Source organism: Mandrillus leucophaeus, unplaced genomic scaffold (assembly GCF_000951045.1).
Source record: "Mandrillus leucophaeus isolate KB7577 unplaced genomic scaffold, Mleu.le_1.0 Scaffold524, whole genome shotgun sequence".
Classification (NCBI taxonomy): domain Eukaryota; kingdom Metazoa; phylum Chordata; class Mammalia; order Primates; family Cercopithecidae; genus Mandrillus; species Mandrillus leucophaeus.
Window position 1 is genome coordinate 1,620,402 of NW_012105631.1, and position 19,674 is coordinate 1,640,075.

The window sequence follows — 19,674 nt, forward strand, 5'->3', positions numbered from 1 at the left end:
TAGTATTCTCTGATGGTAGTTTGTATTTCTGTGGGATCGGTGGTGATATCCCCTTTATCATTTTTTATTGCATCTATTTGATTCTTCTGTCTTTTCTTCTTTATTAGTCTTGCTAGCGGTCTATCAATTTTGTTGATCTTTTCAAAAAACCAGCTCCTAGATTCATTGATTTTTTGAAGGGTTTTTTGTGTCCCTATTTCCTTCAGTTCTGCTCTGATCTTAGTTATTTCTTGCCTTCTGCTCGCTTTTGAATTTGTTTGCTCTTGCTTCTCTAGTTCTTTTAATTGAGATGTTAGGGTGTCAATTTTAGATCTTTCCTGCTTTCTCTTGTGGGCATTTAGTGCTATACGTTTCCCTCTACACACTGCTTTAAATGTGTCCCAGAGATTCTGGTACATTGTGTCTTTGTTCTCATTGGTTTCAAAGAACATCTTTATTTCTGCCTTCATTTCATTATGTACCCAGTAGTCATTCAGGAGCAGGTTGTGCAGTTGCCGTGTAGTTGTGTGGATTTGAGTGAATTTCTTAATTCTGAGTTCTAATTTGATTGCCCTGTGGTCTGAGAGACAGTTTGTTGTGACTTCTGTTCTTTTGCATTTGCTGACGATTGTTTTACTTTCAATTATGTGGTCAATTTTAAAATAAGTGTGATGTGGTCCTGAGAAGAATGTATATTCTATTGATTAGGGTGTAGAGTTCTGTAGATGTCTATTAGGTCTACTTGGTCCAGAGCTGAGTTCAAGTCCTGGATATCCTTGTTAACCTTCTGTCTTGTTGATCTGTTTAATATTGACAGTGGGGTTTTGAAGTCTCCCATTATTATTATGTGGGAGTCTGTCTCTTTGTAGATCTCTAAGGACTTGCTGTATGAATCTGGGTGCTCCTGTACTGGGTGCATATATATTTAGGGTAGTTAGCTCTTCTTGTTGAATTGATTTCTTTACCATTATGTAGTGGCTGTCTTTGTCTCTTTTGATCTTTGTTGGTTTAAATGCTGTTTTATCAGAGACTAGGATTGCAACCCCTGCTTTTTTTTTTTTTTCTTTTTGCTTTCCATTTGCTTGGTAGATCTTCCTTCATCCCTTTATTTTGATCCTATGTGCATGTGAGATGGGTCTCCCGAAGACGGCGCACCAAAGGGTCTTGACTCTTTATCCAATTTGCCAGTCTGTGTCTTTTAATTGGAGCATTTAGCCCATTTACATTTAAGGTTAATATTGTTGTGTTTGAATCTGATCCTGTCATTTTTATGTCAGCTGGTTATTTTGCCCATTAATTGATGCAGTTTCTTCATAGCATCGATGGTCTTTACAATTTGGCATGTTCTTGCAGTGGCTGGGTACCAGTTGTTCCTTTCCATGTTTAGTGCTTCCTTCAGGAGCTCCTGTAAGGCAGGCCTGGTGGTGACACAATCTCTCAGCATTTGCTTGTCTGTAAAGGGTTCTATTTCTCCTTCACTTATGACGCTTAGCTTGGCTGGATATAAGATTCTGGGTTGAAAATTCTTTTTTATAAGATTTTTTAAGAATGTTGAATATTGGCCCCCACTCTCTTCTGGCTTGTAGGGTTTCTGCTGAGAGATCCCCTGTTAGTCTGATGGGCTTCCCTTTGTGGGTAACCTGACCCTTCTCTCTGGCTGCCCTTAACGTCTTTTTGCTTCATTTCAAACTTGTTTAATCTGAAAATTATGTGTCTTGGGGTTGCTCTTCTTGAGGAGTATCTTTGTGGTGTTCTCTGTATTTCCTGAATTTGAATGTTGGCCTGCCTTGCTAGGTTAGGGAAGTTATCCTGGATAATATCCTGAAGAGTGTTTTCTAACTTGGTTCCATTCTCCCCATCACTTTCCAGTACACCAATCAAACATGTATTTGGTTTCTTCACATAGTCCCATATTTCTTGGAGGCTTTGTTCATTTCTTTTCATTCTTTTTTTTCTCTCATCTTGTCTTCTCACTTTATTTCATTAATTTGATTTTCAACCACTGATATCCTTTCTTCCACTTGATCAAATCAGCTATTGAAGTTTGTGCATATGTCACAAAGTTCTCATGCGGTGGTTTTCAGCTCCATCAAGTCATTTAAGGTCTTCTCTACACTGTTTATTCTAGTTAGACTTTCATCTAACCTTTTTTTCAAGGTTTTTAGCCTCCTTGTGATGTGTTAGAACATGCTCCTTTAGCTTGGAGAAGTTCGTTATTACCGACCTTCTGAAGCCTACTTCTGTCAACTCACCAAAGTCATTCTCCATCCAGTTTTATTCCCTTGCTGGTGAGGAGCTGCGATCCTTTGGAGGAGAAGAGGCACTCTGGTTTTTGGAATTTTCTGCTTTTCTGCTCTGGTTTCTCCCCATCTTTGTGGTTTTATCCACCTTTGATCTTTGATGTTGGTGACCTACAGATGGGGTTTTGGTGTGGATGTTCTTATTGTTGATGTTGATGCTCTTCCTTTCTGTTTATTAGTTTTCCTTCTAACAGTCAGGCCCCTCAGCTGCAGGTCTGTTGGAGTTTGCTGGAGGTCCACTCCAGACCCTGTTTGCCTGGGTATCACCTGTGGAGGCTGCAGAACAACAAATATTGCTGCCTGATCCTTCCTCTGGAAGCTTCGTCCCAGAGGGGCACCTGCCTGTTTGAGGTGTCTCCCAGTCAGGCTACATGGGGGTCAGGGACCTGCTTGAGGAGGCAGTCTCTCAGTTCTCAAAGCTCGAACACTGTGCTGAGAGAACTACTGCTCTTTTCAGAGCTGTCAGACAGGGATGTTTAAGTCTGCAGAAGCTGTCTGCTGCCTTTTGTTCTGCTATGTGCTGCCCTCAGAGGTGGAATCTAGAGAGGCAGTAGGCCTTGCTGAGCTGCGGTGGGTTCTGCCCAGTTCGAGCTTCCCCACTGCTCTGTTTACACGATGAGCTACTCAAGCCTCAGCAATGACAGACGCCCCTTTCCCCATCAAGCAGTAGCATTGCAGGTTGATCTCAGACTGCTGCGCTAGCAGTGAGCAAGGTTCCATGGGTGTGGGACCCACTGAGCCAAGCAAAGGAGGGTATCTCCTGGTCTTCCAGTCGCCAAGACTGTGGGGAAAAGTGCAGTATTTGGTCAGGAGTGTACTGTTTCTCCAGGTACAGTCTGTCATGGTTTCCCGTGGCTAAGAAAGGAAAATCTCCTGACCTCTTGCACTTTGTGGGTGAGGCGACACCCTGCCCTGCTTTGGCTCACCCTCTGTGGGCTGCACCCACTTTCCAACCAGTCCCAGTGAGATGAACCAGGTGCCTCAGTTGGAAATGCAGAAATCACCTGCCCTCTGCTTCAATCTCACTGGGAGCTGCAGACTGGAGCTATTCCTATATGGCCATCTTGGAAGTGACCAAAAGATTGGTTTTTAAATGGAAAAAAATATGTTTTCCTGACAGAGTATAAAAGAGCATCTAACCCACTGCAAAGAGAGGTCTTATGAAATTCAAGGGGTGTACCACGGCTTTCTGTGAAAAGAAAGGCCATCTTGGTCAAAGTAAACATAGGCACTTGCAGTCCATATTGTCAGAAGAAGGACAGCCTGCAGGTCCAGTAAGGATACTTCTTCCCTATGCTTGTGAAAGGCACTTCTTACATGGCAGCAGCAAGAGAAAATGAGGAAGATGCAAAAGTAGAAACTGATAAAACCATCAGATCTCATGAGACTTACTACCACAAGATAGAGAAAACTGGCCTCATGATTCAAATTGTTTCCCACCAGGTCCCTCTCACAACACTTAGGAATTATGAGAGTATAATTCAAGATGAGATTTGGGTGGGGACACAGAGCCAAACCATAACATTCCACCCCTGGCCCCTCCAAATCTCATGTCCTCACATTTCAAAAGCAATCATGCCTTCCCAACAGTCCCCCAAAGTCTTCATTCATTTCAGAATTAATCAAAGTCCACAGTCCAAAGTCTCGTCTGAGACAAGGCAAGTCCCTTCTGCCTATGAGCCTGTAAAATCAAAAGCAAGCTAGTTACTTCTTAGATACAATGGCGGTTTAGGCATTGGGTAAATACAGCGGTTCCAAATGGGAGAAATTGGCCAAAACAAAGGGGTTACAGGGCCCATGCAAGTCTAAAATCCACCAGGGCAGTCAAATGCTAAAGCTTCAAAATATCTCCTTTGACTTGAATGTCTCACATCCAGGTCATGCTGATGCAAGAGGTAGGTTCCCATAGTCTTGGGCAGCTCCAAACCTGTGGCTTTATAGGGTATAGCCAACACCACCTCCAACCATGATGGCTTTCACAGGCTGGCATTGAGTGTCTGTGGCTTTTCCAGTCACATGGTGCAAGCTGTCAGTGGATCTACCATTCTGGGGTCTGGAGGACAGTGGTCCTCCTCTCACAACTCCACTAGGCAGTGCCCTAGTGGGGACTCTGTGTGGGGGTTCCAACCCCACATTTCCCTTCCTCATTGCCCTAGCAAAGGTTCTCCATGAGGGCCCCATCCCTGCAGCAAATGTTTGCCTGGGTATCCAGGCATTTCTATACATCTTCTGAAATCTAAGTGGAGGTTCCCAAACCTAAATTCTTGACTTCTGTGTACCCACAGGCTCAACACCACATGAAAACTGCCAAGGTTTGGGGCTTGCACCCTCTGAAACCATAGGCTGAGCTGTACCTTAGCCTCTTTTAGCAACAGCTGGAGTGGCTAAGATGCAGGACACCATGTTCCTAGGCTGCACACAGCATGGGGACCCTAGGACCAACCAACAAAATTGTTTCTTTTCCTCGTAGGCTTCTGGGTCTGTGATGGGAGGGGCGTCCATGAAGACCTATGACATGCTCTGGAGACATTTTCCCCATTGTCTTGGGGATTAACATTGGCTCCTTGTTACTTATGCAAATTTCTGCAGCCAGCTTGAATTTCTTCTACTGCATCGTCAGTCTGCAAATTTTTTGAGCTTTTATGCTGCTTCCCTTTTAAAACAGAATGCTTTTAACAACACCCGTCACCTTTTGAATGTTTTGCTGCTTAGAAATTTCTTTTGCCAGATACCCCAAATCATTTCTCTCAAGTTCAAAGTTCCACAAATCTCCAGGGGAGGGGCAAAATGCCATTAGTCTCTTTGCTAAGACATAACAAGAGTCACCTTTGCTCCACTTCCCAACAATTTCTTCATCTCCATCTGAGACCACCTCAGCCTGGACCTTATTGTTCATATCATTATCAGCATTCTTCTCAAGGTCATTCAACAAGTCTCTAGGAGGTTCCAAACTTTCCCACATTTTCCTGTCTTCTTTTGAGCACTCCAAACTGCTCCAACCTCTCCTTGATATCCAGTTCCAAGATTGCTTCCACATTTTGGGGTATTTTTTTCAGCAACACCCCACTCCTGGAACCAATTTACTGTATTAGTCCATTTTCATGTTGCTGATAAAGACAGATCCGAGACTGGGAAGAAAAAGAGGTTTACTTGGATTTACAGTTCCCCATGGCTGGGGAGGGCTCCGAATCATGGTGGGAGGTAAAAGGCACTTCTTACATGGTGGTGGCAAGAGAAAAAATGAGGAAGATATAAAAGCGGAAACCCCTGATAAAACCATCAGATCTCATGAGACTTATTCACTACAGTGAGAACAGTCTGGAGGAAACCACTCCCATGATTCAAATTATCTTCCACTGGGTCCCTCTCACAACACATGGAAATTATGGGAGTACAATTCAAGATGAAATTTGAGTGGGGACACAGAGCCAAACCATATCAGTGTGCTAATCTGACTCCTTGATTTATTATTTTCTTCAGATTATTCTCAATTTATAATGATTGTGTCAAATATTGGTTTACCCCTTTACACTGCATAAAATTTGGTAAGGCATTTCAAATCTGCTGTGGAATAGTTAATATACAAATAAAATCATGAAAATGACACCCCTTCATTCCTTGCCAAATCAATGAACAATGTTAATATGAACAGAAGTGTTTATAAAACATCATGAAACACCTATCTGACACTTAGACTAAAATGCAGAAAAAAATGACATACAATCTGAGCATATATGATTGGCCAATGTGTGCATGTCCATATCACCCTGAACTGAACAGCCTGTTTAATAGCCTGCAATGCTTTGCACTAGTCACTAATAAATGACGGTCATATCATCTTGGTTCCAGTCTGCAAATTTATCACATGAACCAGAAACCTTCAAATATATTTTCCCTCTTTTTCCTAGGCTAGAATTGAAATGGCTGAGAGTTCTCTCTGATTATTGTGAAAAAGATACCTAGTGTTGAAAGTTCTTATTTTTGAGAGATGAGTGGGCATGTGAATGGTGCATATTCTTTAGGTGTATTGTTTCTATCTAAGTGAGCACTACGTGGATGAAAACTGTATTGAAAAAATGTCACATGATTGTTTATAACAGGTTTATCTCATTTTTTTCTTAAGGAGAGGAAGGTTATATTACATTGCAAAAATAGAGCCACGGAATTCCAGAATCATAAATCTTAAAAGGGCCTTAAGATGATCATCAAGTTCAGTGGTATTTAAAACATTTTGAGAGTAAAAACCACATTTAAAACAAACAAAAAGGTGAACCTCATGTAAAGTCCTCAAATGCAATCTGGATGAAGTCAAACTTCTCTGATTAAAGCAAGAGAAATGTTGCGGGGTGGGGGCACCAGAGCCCATTCACTCCAACTTTCCCTCACTACCCTGTGCACCTATCCTCTGGTGACCCCATGGCTTCTTCCATAATATTTGGCTTCAGCAGAAGAAAGTGTAAAAACCACTGATCTCCAGAGAACGAGAAGACAAGCCACAGACTGGGAGAAAATATTTGCAAAAGACATACCTGCTAAATGACTGTTATCCAAAATATACAAAGAGCTTTTAAAACTCAACAATAAGAACACAAACAACCTGATTAAAAAATGGACCAAAGACTTTGACACCTCACCACAGAAAATATGCAGATGCAAATAAGCTTACTGAAAGATGCGCCGTGTGATATTATCTGAGAAATGCAAATTAAAACAAAATGAGATACCACAATACACCTGTCAGAATGGCCGAAATCCAGAATACTGACAACACCAAACACTGATGAGGATGTGGAGCAACAGGGACTCTCACTCATTGTTGGTGGAAATGGAAAATGGTACAGCCACTTGGGAAGATGGTTTGGCAGTTTCCTACAAAACTAAACATACTATACAATCCAGCAATTGTGCTCCTGAGTGTTTATTCAAAAGCATTAAAAATGTATATCTACACAATTACCTGCACATGGGTGTTTATAGCAACTTCATTCATAATTGCCAAAACTTGAATGCAACCAACACATCCTTCAGTAGGTGAATGTGTGTATAATAAAGTGTGTATAATCCAGACAACGGAGTAGTATTCAGTGATAAAAAGAAATGAGTTATCAAGCCATAAAAAGACATGGAGGAACCTTAAATGCATATCACTAAGTGAAAGAAGCCAATCTGAAAAGACTACAAACCTTATGATTCCAAGCATATGACATTCTGAAGAAGGCAAAACTATGGAGACAGTAAAAATATCAGTATTGCCAGGAGTAGGGTGGAGGGAGGAATGAGTAGGAGGAGCATGGAGGATTTTTAGGGCAATGAAATTATTCTGTATGATATTACAATGGGGCATACATGTGTCAAAAACCCTAAAATGCCCAACACCAGTGCAAACTATGCACTTTGGGTGATAATGATGTGTCAATGTAGGTTCATCGGCTGTAACCAATGTACCTCTCCGGTTGGGGATGCTGATAGTGAGGAAGACTGTGTATGTGTGGGGGCAGGGACTATATGGGAACTTTCTGTACTTGCCATTCAGTTTCATTGCAAATCTAAATCTGTTATAAAAAATAAAGTCTTTAAAAACAAAATAAAATTTAAAAATAAATAAATTTTAATGTAAAAAATGAAAAACACTGATTCAGTACAATTACTAGGAAATTATTGGGAAACTGAGGCAAAAGGCAGTGAAGGAAGTGGGGTTGCAGAGGTTACATCTGGAGGGGCTTGAGGCAGGGCCGCTAGCCTGGACTTGCCTGAGGTCGGCCAGTTGGTAAATAAGTGGTAGAGCTGGAACTAGAACCCAAATATCCCTCACTTCTGGCCCAGTGCTCAAAAGCTACACAAATAATTTCCTAACTTCAAGGTTTGTGAGAAACTAGAAATGACTGCCAATAGACTCGCCTCCAGAGATATTTCAGAAAACTAATAATTTTCCTGGAATGATTTAGAAACAATTCTGCATTTCAAAACAGGGTGCAGGATGGTATGGAGAAAGGAAGAAGTGGCAGTGAACTGGCTTCTTCTAAGAGTCTCTTTAATTAAGGATTTTCACCAAAATGTTGACAATGGTTACTTTTGTGTGGTGAAATTATGATTTCTTGGGAGATTATTTTGCTTGGTGGCTTTTCTGTATTTTCCAAGTTCTCTGCCTTGGTCATGCATTACTTTCGTAATTTGGTGGAGGAAAATGCTATTAAAAATACAAAATCAAAGTCCCTTTCATTCCTATTATTTCACGATCTTCGTCAACACCCGGACTGTTGAGAGGGAAAATATGGCTGATGAACAGATACTCCAAAGAAAAAGGAGTTTGCTGTACGGGTATGACTTATTACTATTTTCATAATATTTCTATCATCCTTAAGGCTGCTCCCATTTCTGAAACTCTTCAAGGCTGGTCGTTTTAGCAGGAAGTGGTGCTAACAAATTTGTAACCAAAGCGTCTGTGAATAATGTTCTTAGTTGGAAATACCTCTGGCGTGTCATCACTAGCCTGAGCTACACACGCAAGTACAAAAGATCAGCTTCAAAGATGAACAACACATCATCCTCAGAGGACTTGCAAGATGCTAAGAAAGCATGGCACTAAGATTTTTCTAGAAGGTGCTGAGTGTTTGGCTTTCACTGAATGTGAAGGCTACATTATCGAACTCAATGATTAATACTTGCTATTCCAGGAGAAAGGACAGAAGCGTTGCTTATCAAGATGAAAGTGAATTTCGCATTCTGGGTTTCATCCATCACTGTTGCTTCCAATTTTAAAGAATAAATAAATGTTCCCCTGCCAGTCCCCTCCTGACATTCATGCATAGCTGTCCCCAGAGCTAACTACCTGTTCCAACCTGGACCATGAAGCCCAAGTGTCTGCTTTCTGTTGCAGAGAATCTGGAGAGTAGACTGCACTTGGTCCTTCGGGCCTTAGTGGGATTAGACAGGGCACCGTCTGAACCAGCAGCTCCTTGATCACCAGAGAAAGGCACGGCTAGGTGATAGCACAGCCCCATGTTCAGTGCCGGGTCCAGCAGCTTCCTTCAAGCTCATTACTGACCAGGGACTGTCAATCATAGAAAGCAAAAGAAGTCTTTGGAAGAGGTTGTCCTTCCCTAGAAAAGTTTTTAAAGAGAGATACACTCACAACAAATCAACCTTCCTCTTTCTTAAAATATCACTTTAAAAAAAATCAGTGGCAAAGAGTCCAAAACAGAGGATAAGACATAAAATGCAAATGCTTGGGGAGCTTAGACTGCCTGAAATAAGCAGTTCATCAGCACTGTGTCCGTGCAAGTCACAAAATTTAAAATGAACATAGCAAGCAGCTATATAGATATTAAAATGAAGAAGATTCTCTGAGAGAAGATAATTTGTTTCACAAGGAGATGTTTATAATAGGATCTATGTAGAAATTCCTACTGTGGCTCTTTTAGAGCAGAGGGCAGTGGCTGAGCAGCGGGGAAGCTGTCTGCCCTCTGTAACTCTCCTCTGTCTCATGGCCCACACTGCATGATAAGGTTACACTCATGTGAATGCTTTCATACACTCTTGGTAAAAGTGAAATTGATAAAGTTTCCTGGGCCAGTAAGCAATATCTATCAAGAGCAGGCAGTATGTATCAAGAGTGGTAAAAATGTTTATACCCTTTTCACCAGCAAATCAATTTCTAGCAACATATACAAAGTAACAATGAAAAGTGAGCAAAAGATTATGAAAAGAATGCAAAACAAATGTTATTTATAATCCTGAAAGAGAAATCACTTATGTGTTTCACAGCATCAGATTTGTTGAATAAATCATGTTATATCCTCATGACTGATTATATAGTTATTTAAAACCTTATTTTTAAAGAAAGTAGGGGTATATAATCCTAATTAGAATACATAAATATAAATATGAATATATGCATACACAGTATGGATGGAAAATAAAAGAGTACCTAATACAAATCGTTAGTTTAAGTAGGTATTGTTCTAAGAGCTAACTTGTATTAAAAATAGCCCTATGAGGTAGGCGCTATTATAATCTCCATCTCATGGGCAAGCAAACAGAGGCACAATGGGTTTAAGCAACTTGTCCAAAGTCAGACAGCTAAGAAATAGCAGAAAGGGATTTGATCTTGGAATCAAAGTCCCTTGTTCTTAACCCTACACTCTTTCGCAGTAAGATAATCAGAACATCAACATGGTTGGCTAACGTCAGGTCGTTTTGTATTTCCTTAATTTATTATTTTGTTTCTATAAATTTGGTAAAAATCCAATTTAGTGAAAACTATTTTTATATCACAATTTTATATTTAAAAAGAACAATTTTCTTGTTATATCTGCCTTTATCATCAGATGATGAGGTCTTTGAGGTAGGAGCTGCCTTCCTAATTGTTACCACTATTGATACGAGCACAGGGTCACTATTATGGAGTTGTCCCTAGGTTCCAGGGAGCAGTCCCTATGCCTCACATAAACCACACTGTAGGAACTACTACTCTCTCTGTTTTACAGATGAAGCAAGTAAAGGTAACTTTGTATTTCTACCACTTAGCACAATGCCTGGAAAGTAGTAAACACTCAATAAATGGTGATCAGGCTAACAAACAACAGTTGACAAAGCCACAGACATCACTCAGTTCCATGGAATATTGCTGTCTTTTTTATATGCCAGAAGAAAAATACAACCTAAAAAGCACATCTAAAGTAAAAACTCAGAGGAAAGGGAGCTGAATCCACCTCAATCAATTTCAATCTGCAAAAGCAGCCGTGGGCCCTCTGGGAGAAAGTGCTGGAAGAGGTGGAAGCTGGTGGAGAGCTCAATGACCCCATGGGGCAGGCCATGCAGGGCAAGATGGAATTCAATGCAGGGAGTTTGCTTTTCCATCCTTCAGCCCAAGAGAAGCAGCTGGAGGGAGCAATGGGGCCATCAGTGGCAGATGCAGACGTACATATTCTCGCTAACTGCTGTGATTTTGGTCTAGACTCAAAACTTTACAGAACAGTTTGATGTTCCATTTCAATTTTTCAGGAAAGCATACATATTCTATTATGTATGCTTTGAATACCCATTGAACAATTCATAGTATCTTGCGGGGAAAGAAAAATTCATTAAAACACAATTATTTTACTTTTGGGCTCAGGAAATAAGTGGAATTTTGTTGTTTCCTTAAGGTTTTCTTTAGTTCAAGTTTTAAGTCTTTTAGACTATAGTTCAGTATGCTGGGAACAAGGACAGAGGGAGGGCATCTATGGCCTTTCCAAATATATGGCCTGATTGCAGCTCTAGTTCTTTGATTAGAGCAGGGAGGCCTTGACTTCAAAATTTTGGTAGGATATTAGATTGCTGAAGATTTTTTCCTTTGAAATAGAGAGTACAACAGAAATGGTGATATTAACTTAGGTTTTTGCACTGTCTTATATCACAACACTATCTCATACATCATAACTATAAGGTTGACAGTACTGCTTAGAAGTAGTTAGAGGTCCAGTGGCTTGATGAGACATTCACTGGTAGTTTAACGTTGTTGCCAGAAATCCCCTTGTGTCCTTCTGACTCCAGCTAATCCTACTCATCCTTGAAATCATCTTCATAAAATCAATAAAACCAAATTACTAGGTTTTAAACAAAAACATAAGCTTTGAATAGAAACACAATTAAGCATTAACCAGCCTGTCCTATAGCCCAGAGGTCCTCAACCCCCTGGGTTACAGACTGGTATCAGTCCGTGATCCGTCAGGAACTGAGCCGCACAGCAAGAGGTAAGTGGTGGGCAAGTCAGCATCACTACCGGAGCTCCGCCATCTGTCAGATCAGCGGTGGCATTAGATTCTCATAGGAGTGTGAACTGCCCATGTGAGGGATCTAGGCTGTGTGCCCCTCATGAGAATCCAGATGCCTGATGATCTGAGGTGGATCAGTTTCATCCTGAAGCTATCCCCCACCCCACCCCACCCCATCTGTGGAAAAATTTTCTTCCATGAAACTGGTCCCTGGTACCAAAAAGGTTGAGGACTGCTGCTATAGCTCACTTTCTTATAACCACTCACCACTTTGAAGTCACGTAGCCCCTGTCACAAAGTCCTAACCTCTATAGATAACATCTTTGATGTTAAAAAAAAAAAAAAAAAATTCTCAAGTTTGCCATTTTGAGATATTTTTCAGATCCTGCATTCCAATGCGTTCACTGCTGCCAGCCAGAGTGAGGACCCCCTCCAAGGAACTGACCCAGTGCAAGAACAGAGTTTCTATATCCTTATTATCTCCTCCCCTATGTCCTAACCAATCAGTTACCCCCAGCTCCTCAACCTCCTTCTTGCCAGAACTGCCTTAAAAAGCCAAGTCCCAGGCTTTTTCGAGAGGTGGATTTGAGGTTTCCTTGACTCCTTATTTGGCGGCCACACAATTATTAAACTCTTTCTCTGCTGCAACTCCTGCTGTTTGCTGTATTGGTCTGTTACCGTACAACATGCCATCAAGCCTGGTGGTCCGATAATGTCCTCGTCACTCAGCAAACGATCAGTCCTCAGCTAAGGACTCCTTTGTTGGGTCTCTGCAGCACTCAATGCTTACTTTCATTACAACCCTGAACTCATAATATTAAAATAATTGTTTAACTATCTTTGCCTCCTACCCAATCCAGTCCAGGGAGGAAGTGGACCTTACTCATTTTTACACGGGCAGTGCCTGGCACAGTTCCAAGGATGATCAGTGGCTCCCCTGCAGTTTGCAGAATGGGTACTTTTGTAATATACTAGAGACTTATTTTATTTTAGTGGAAATTCAATTATCTATGCCAGTAGTTTTCAAACTAGGTTCCACACGCTCCTGAGAATTAAAGATGGATTCTCATAGGTCTTTAAATTGTCTTTAAGAATTTTAAAATTGTATGCTTTTGTCTTAATGATATTCCAAAAGACACGAAGACATTAATATCAGAGTGTTCTGCATCAGTTAAGACAATGGTTCTAAATCCTGGTCACAAATTTTAGTCTTGGGGGATGGTTTTAAACAAATGTTGATATTAAGGCACCACTCTGGGATAATTACATAGGAATCTCTGGGTGTGGGTGCTCATACAGAGATTTTTCACAGAGTTCCCCTCCCCCATGCCCCCATTTGAATTGTGGGGTCAGTCTTAAGACACACCAATCTAGATAATCCATGGAACCCTAAACTGTTTCCTAAGTAACACATTTTTCACAGGTGCTTATGAATGCCTTAGAATCTAGCAGTTATATTTTAAGTATCTCAAATAAATACAGAACAGAAGCAAACAAAATGCATAAATGATGTGTTGCTGCCAAATCCAAATGATGGACGTTGCAGCACACTGGGCGAGCAAAGGTTTTGGCACCGTTCTGAGTGCAAGCAAGTGCTGCGAGAGCCCAGTTGGGGCCACATGCTGTGCAGCCTCCAATGTCAGATGCAAAGAGGCCAGGAGTCTGCCCCAGGCATGTTGCAAACAGCAACTTAATTACACAAAACATTGTTAGTATCAGTTTTCCTTTTAGTTTATATTTAATTTATGAATTTGTTTTGCTTTTATACTTACATAACAGCTATAAACATTTGCAGTTTATATTTGGTGCGGTTGTCAATTTAAGTAGAAGATACAGTCATTCATATTTAAGCAACATTGGCATACTAAGAACATTTTAAGTCAGCACTGCAGGAATCAGGTGAGCATTTTTTCCTTTTGTCTTAAAATTTTTTTGAGATGGAGTTTTGCTCTTGTCACCCAGACTGGAGCGCAACGATCTTGGCTCACTGCAACCTCTGCCTCCCAGGTTCAGGTGATTTTCCTGCCTTAGCCTCCCGAGTAGCTGGTATTACAGGTGTCTACCACCATGCCCAGCTAACTTTTTGTATTTCAGTAGAGATGGGGTTTCACTATGTTGGCCAGGCTGGTCTGGAACTCCTGACCTCAGGCAATGCACCTGCCTCAGCCTCCCAAAGCATTTTTTTTCCTTTTAAACCGGGTCCATACATTATTCAAACAATGTCAATTTACATAATGTCTGGACCCTAGAGAAGGTAGGACAAAATGGTCATCAAATCGAGTATCTGGGAGATGGCATTCTCCTTTGTTGGTTCTCTTGAGGACACAAAATGATAGGCAGCTTCTCCTCCTGAGGTTCTGAATGTGAATGGAAAATGGCTGCTAACATCCAGAACAGTGCAGGGATTTCCCGTCTTTCAACACCTGCTGTCTTTTTTCACCTCCCATGAATTCACGCTAAAACTCCCTACATTTTCCCCAGGCTGCAGGCATTTGGCTGGTTTTCCCAGGTCTCAGAAGCTCCAAGAGAGCTCTGCAGCAAGATGCAGGACCAAATCCACACCATTTGGGACCTGAGATGATTCTATTCACAAGAACATCTTCATCATAAGAATGCAATCTTTTAACCCATAAGGGCCGGAGTGAAATTCTCCCGCAGAATTTCCATGCACGACTTGATGTATTACCTGCTAAGAAGAGCAGAGTAATTTCTTTCATAGTGACAAAAACTAAGGCTTTGTATTTGGAGGGCATAACATAAAAAGCTCAGTAACACTCATGTGCATCTACTGTGTGCTAGGCACGGTGCAAGATGCTTTACTAACTGGTCATTCTTTCCATTGTCACAACAATTCTGTGAGTTAAGTGTCATTTCTGTTTTTTAATTAGGCTCAGGGAAGCAGCTCATCAAAGGACATCGGTCATCCCCCTTCTGCCAAGGAAGTGGCAGAGTTGCCTCTCTTGAATTCAGTCCTCTCTCATGACAAAGTCCATGCCATACCATGTTGTCAGGAAACTAACAGGGGACATGAGGCTTGCTTAAGGCAACACCAAAAGTTGGTAGCAGAGAAAGTCTCCAAAGTTGAGTGGCTGCCTACAGAATACAGTCAGCCAGAGAAGAGACAATGAACCACTTAATACTATGAAGTGCCATTTCTCTCAAAATAATGACAATAAGCAAGCTCCCTGGAGAGGAAGCTTGGCATTACAAAGGACTCCAGAAAGAATAGAATCCAATCTCCAATGTGACAACAATGGGCATACCTGACAATGTGTCCATTTACAATTTCCAAGGGCTGTTCCTGTCAGAAACCTTCGACTGTTGAGAATTAATGATTTTCAATGTTTACAGTCAATGTGTTTAAAAAATGTTCTTTCGTCTAAATACAGGGACTCTCTGAATCATTGTGTTATTTCTAAACTTAAAAACATAAACGCTCCGAGTAATTGTCTAATAATATAAAGTGAGTGCAAATAATCCAGATCTGGAGAGAGAAAATAATCTTTGTGATGAGAACTTGTTATAATTAACTATGAAACAAATACTTCCTTGACCAGAGAGTGGCTTCTGATCAAAGCAAACAGAATGGCATCGGCTTCAGCATCCTTCGTTTCACGAGGGCACCATCATGGCAAGACATGCCACGTTAACAAAGCATGACTAGATGGCAGACAGCAGCTGGCACTGCTTCGTGTTTATGTTTAACATATAGGTTCCTGTTTGACATTCCATAGTCCCATTTTTGCTAAACACTAAAGTACACATTTTAGAGATGTTGCCATAATTCTTTCTCCTATCTTGTTTTCCCTTAATTTTTCACGTGGGGTATTTAAATGTCTATTAATTTTGACCCGTATTCCCCTTTATTATTCCATCAATTGAAAGAGAAACGTTGTCTGAGGATCAGGTTTGGATGAACAGGTGAGCAAGGCTACAGCACTTCAAGAGCATAAGACATACCCAGGGGAACAAGTGGCCCTGCTAACAGTGATGCAGAAGCTAGCAGCACACAGAGGGCACCTGGGGAACTGGAGAAGGTTTGTGGAGTCGGGAGAGAAAAAGAGGAACTGCGGTTGAAGAGAGGACAGAGGGCTGGAATCACGGTCTGGCTGGTTCTCCAGGGAGAGAAATAGATAAAGTTACCAGGGAGAGATGTGCATGAGGCTCTTCAGAATTAAATATATAGAACTGTGGTCAAAGGGGTTCGGAAAAGAGGTAGAAATCATTATTAAATTGAATGTGAAGGCCAAACCAAATATTTATTAGAGAGTATAGATTTTTACATATAAAGTTTTGACATATGAATTTTTCTGAGCCTTGAGGAACATGCACTGAAAGGGTGGTTTTCTGATAGAAGTGGGTTCTGAGGGGTTATGAGGTTAAGCAAAACCACAGCCCACTGATGAATGATGTGCCTACCTATGAGACGCCACAGCAATTCACCAGCGAGTTTTCATCAAGGTCTCTCAACAGTGACTTCCAATCACAATCAATTCTTTTCCACAAGATAAATGTTGCTCTCAATTTTCTCTAAATCTAATTACGTGGCATAATTAACAGTCTCAGGATAATAGCTATGGTGGTCTCTATTGTTGGTGTTACACTGGAGTCCCCACATTTTTGTATTGTAAGCCTTGCTAAAGGCCTTGAAGCTAAAACACTTCATTACACTGAAAAAAAGGCATGAACCTACTCCATTTAAGCCAGAGATTCTCATCGGTGATGATGATAGCTGTTGTTGACTAAGGGCCTAATGTGGTCCATGAACTACAACACACGCTTAATACACAATTTCCCCCTTATCCACAATAACCCAAGGAGATGGGTCTTGCTTTTTCCATTTAATAATTTGATATCATCTAGATCTGTGGAGCACTCAAGAGCATGATACATTTCAGAATGGTAAGAACAGATGGGAAAAATGAGGACTTTCCAGGTCCTCCTGGCCATGTCTAGCAAATAAGCATCTATTAAATGACTGAATGATGTAACATCTGTTGACAGTCCACAGGCTAAATAGACTGTGAGGAATCAAAAAAAATACAAATAGTTTATAGGGAGATTAGGAAATATGTGCATAAAGAGTGAGAGAAAAATCCAGGTTAACATAAAAAATGCAAAGAAAAAAATTCCACACAACAGTAACATTTTTTTGTGTGTGTGTATGTGGCACAAAGTCCATAGTAGGAACTCAATAAACATTGAATTATTTAATAAATGAATGAAATCAACCAACTAACCAAATGCTAGATTGTGTGGTAGTGACTCTAAGAATTGAAATAGTCTAGAGAGGAAATTTATTATGGACTGGAGTAGTGAGCTGGGCCTAGGAAAATGAGAAACATTTGAATGATATACAGGAAAACTGAATTCCCACTGGGTACAAGAGATACCGTGGGCAGGCCCAGACCCTCTACCATGGCCCGCTTTGCAGCTCCAGCTCCCATCCTTTCTCTACAGCTGCTGCTTCGTGGGCTTTTGCCTTGAGCCCATCGCTTCTGTTCCGATTTGCCCTACACTTGAGCTCTGCCCAGCTAGTTCTCAGAATGTCTTGAAGTTGGCATCTTTGGATTAACCAGGAATGCCTCTGTCCTTTGGTGTGGAGTGGAAAAATAAACAATGTGTGTCCTATGGATGATTCTGGGTTTTTGCAAGCAAAGTAATAAATTATTCTAAATGGGGCAGAAATGATGACGAATATCTCCCACTCCCAAGCAGCTGTGAAGATGGCTTCCCATGGAAATTTTGGCATTGGAGAGACCCTCTCCAAACTTCCAGAAAGACATTCCGAGCAGGTCCTCACAACAACCTTTCAATTCCCCTTGTGCCTCGGCCACAAAATCGGGGCCAATATAAACCCAGCCTACTCAGACCTTGGCGACTGGGGCTCAACACAAAACCTTGGGTTCCTCCATACACTGAGGTTTTGTTTCCCAGGCGTCAGAAAGGCATCTTCTAGCTCAGGTTTCCTGAACTGTTTCCAGCTTGGCTTCTGTCAGAGATTCCTGGAGTCAGAGCCACTTGGTAATTGGTCTCATGATAGGTAAAGCTGCCCCATATCAGAGCCATGAATTGGTTGGACTTTTAGAAAAATACATATCTCCAGTTGTGGGGAAAAATTGTTGATTGTGGTATGACCACATGCTTCATATGACCCGTTGCTTTTTTTATTCGAAAAAGGCTCCTAATGCTACAGCATTGTGTGTCAGAGTCTTGCCCTCTTTGATGCTGTTTTTCAGGAACAATAGGAGACACAAGGAGCCCTGCTCAGCAGCAGATCCGCTTTTCTGCGGCACAGCTCACTTTTATAGGGAAGAGAGTGGTTTCGCTTTGTACAGGGTTGAGAAACAGCTTCTGTTTGCTTACGGCTCTCCTGAGCCAGCAGTACCGTCCTTGATAGAAAAGAGGAGCTGCCAGCCGCTGTGTTATCTCACGAAAAAGACAACTGTAAACTATGTCAGCATACGGTGCCTTGTATTTCTACAATAGCGTTTCTGCCCTTCAAGAGCAAAGAAGTGCACAGAAGATCCTAAGAAATAAGTGAAGGAACAAGGACGGAGTATGAAACTTTAACTAGTCTGAGAAGGAGGCAGACAGGGGCCAAATCCTGCAGTGGGAAATACAGTCTTGAGGTTTGGGTGCCAGTCTTTAATAAAATACTTTCTTGTGAGGGCTGAAACTTTTTCCCCCTGGGTTGTAAAAACCCTGGGTCTATGAATCCAATGTTTTGAGGGCCACAATCCTGATATTTTTTTGTATAATAGTTAAAAAAATTCACTCTGTCATAGGAGCAGAAACAAAACAATAATGCAGGAAAAGTCTATATGGATCTGGAGGAAATATTTTTTATCACCGAGATCAGAGCATCCACTATCTGGATCATACAACTCTGGCTAATTTTACTTCCTGTCTGGGGTACTTTTTCTTAGTAAAGGTGTGGGGTGGGGAGTCTTAACACTTAATAGGCCTGCCTTCCCTGAAGTTCCCAGATTGCCCACATGAAAGCTGTCAGCACGCGCCAGCCCTCCACCGAAGAAGGCACAGGTTCAGGACCTGGCACCATGTAGCCGAGTGGCACTGCTCCCAGAACTCTCATCCAATAAAGAGCCATTGTGGGATCTGGACCCTACAATGTACAGGACAAATGACCGAAATGAAAAGCACAATGCACTTGAGTGGAACCAGAAACTTGAATGGAGTGGTAATCACTTCCTTAGTGCGGATCACATCATTTATCATGGGACTTCATTCTGTAATTCAGTCCTTGCCTAGTGTAATAGTACAGATTTCCATTTATCAGTTGATAAGTGAGAATGATTACTGTGATAACCATTAAGCAACACAGGTTACTAGTGGTGGTGGGGAAGAGAAGTGGAAAATTGTCATGGGAGGTGGGAAGGGATCAGCACTCATCAGAAAGAGACAAAAACATCAGAAAAGAGAAAGAAGGGCTGATTCCATTAAGCAGCACCATTCCTAGCAGTGGTGGGGAAGAAAAGTGAAAAATTGTTAGGGCAAGTGGGAAGGGATTGGCACTCATCAGAAAGAGACAAAAACACGTGCAAAGACAAGGAAGTGCTGATTCTCTATGTATGTGATCAATACAAGCTGCAGTTGAGCTATTGAAGAATTTGAGACGA

At 41.3% G+C, this 19,674-nt stretch overlaps 1 protein-coding gene across 6 annotated transcripts in view; it reads right to left on the reverse strand.

The window, feature by feature from the left end:
- The window catches only part of ESR1 (estrogen receptor 1), a 421,968-nt gene that overhangs the window by 27,288 nt on the left and 375,006 nt on the right, over positions 1–19,674 (reverse strand). The window lies entirely within an intron of this gene.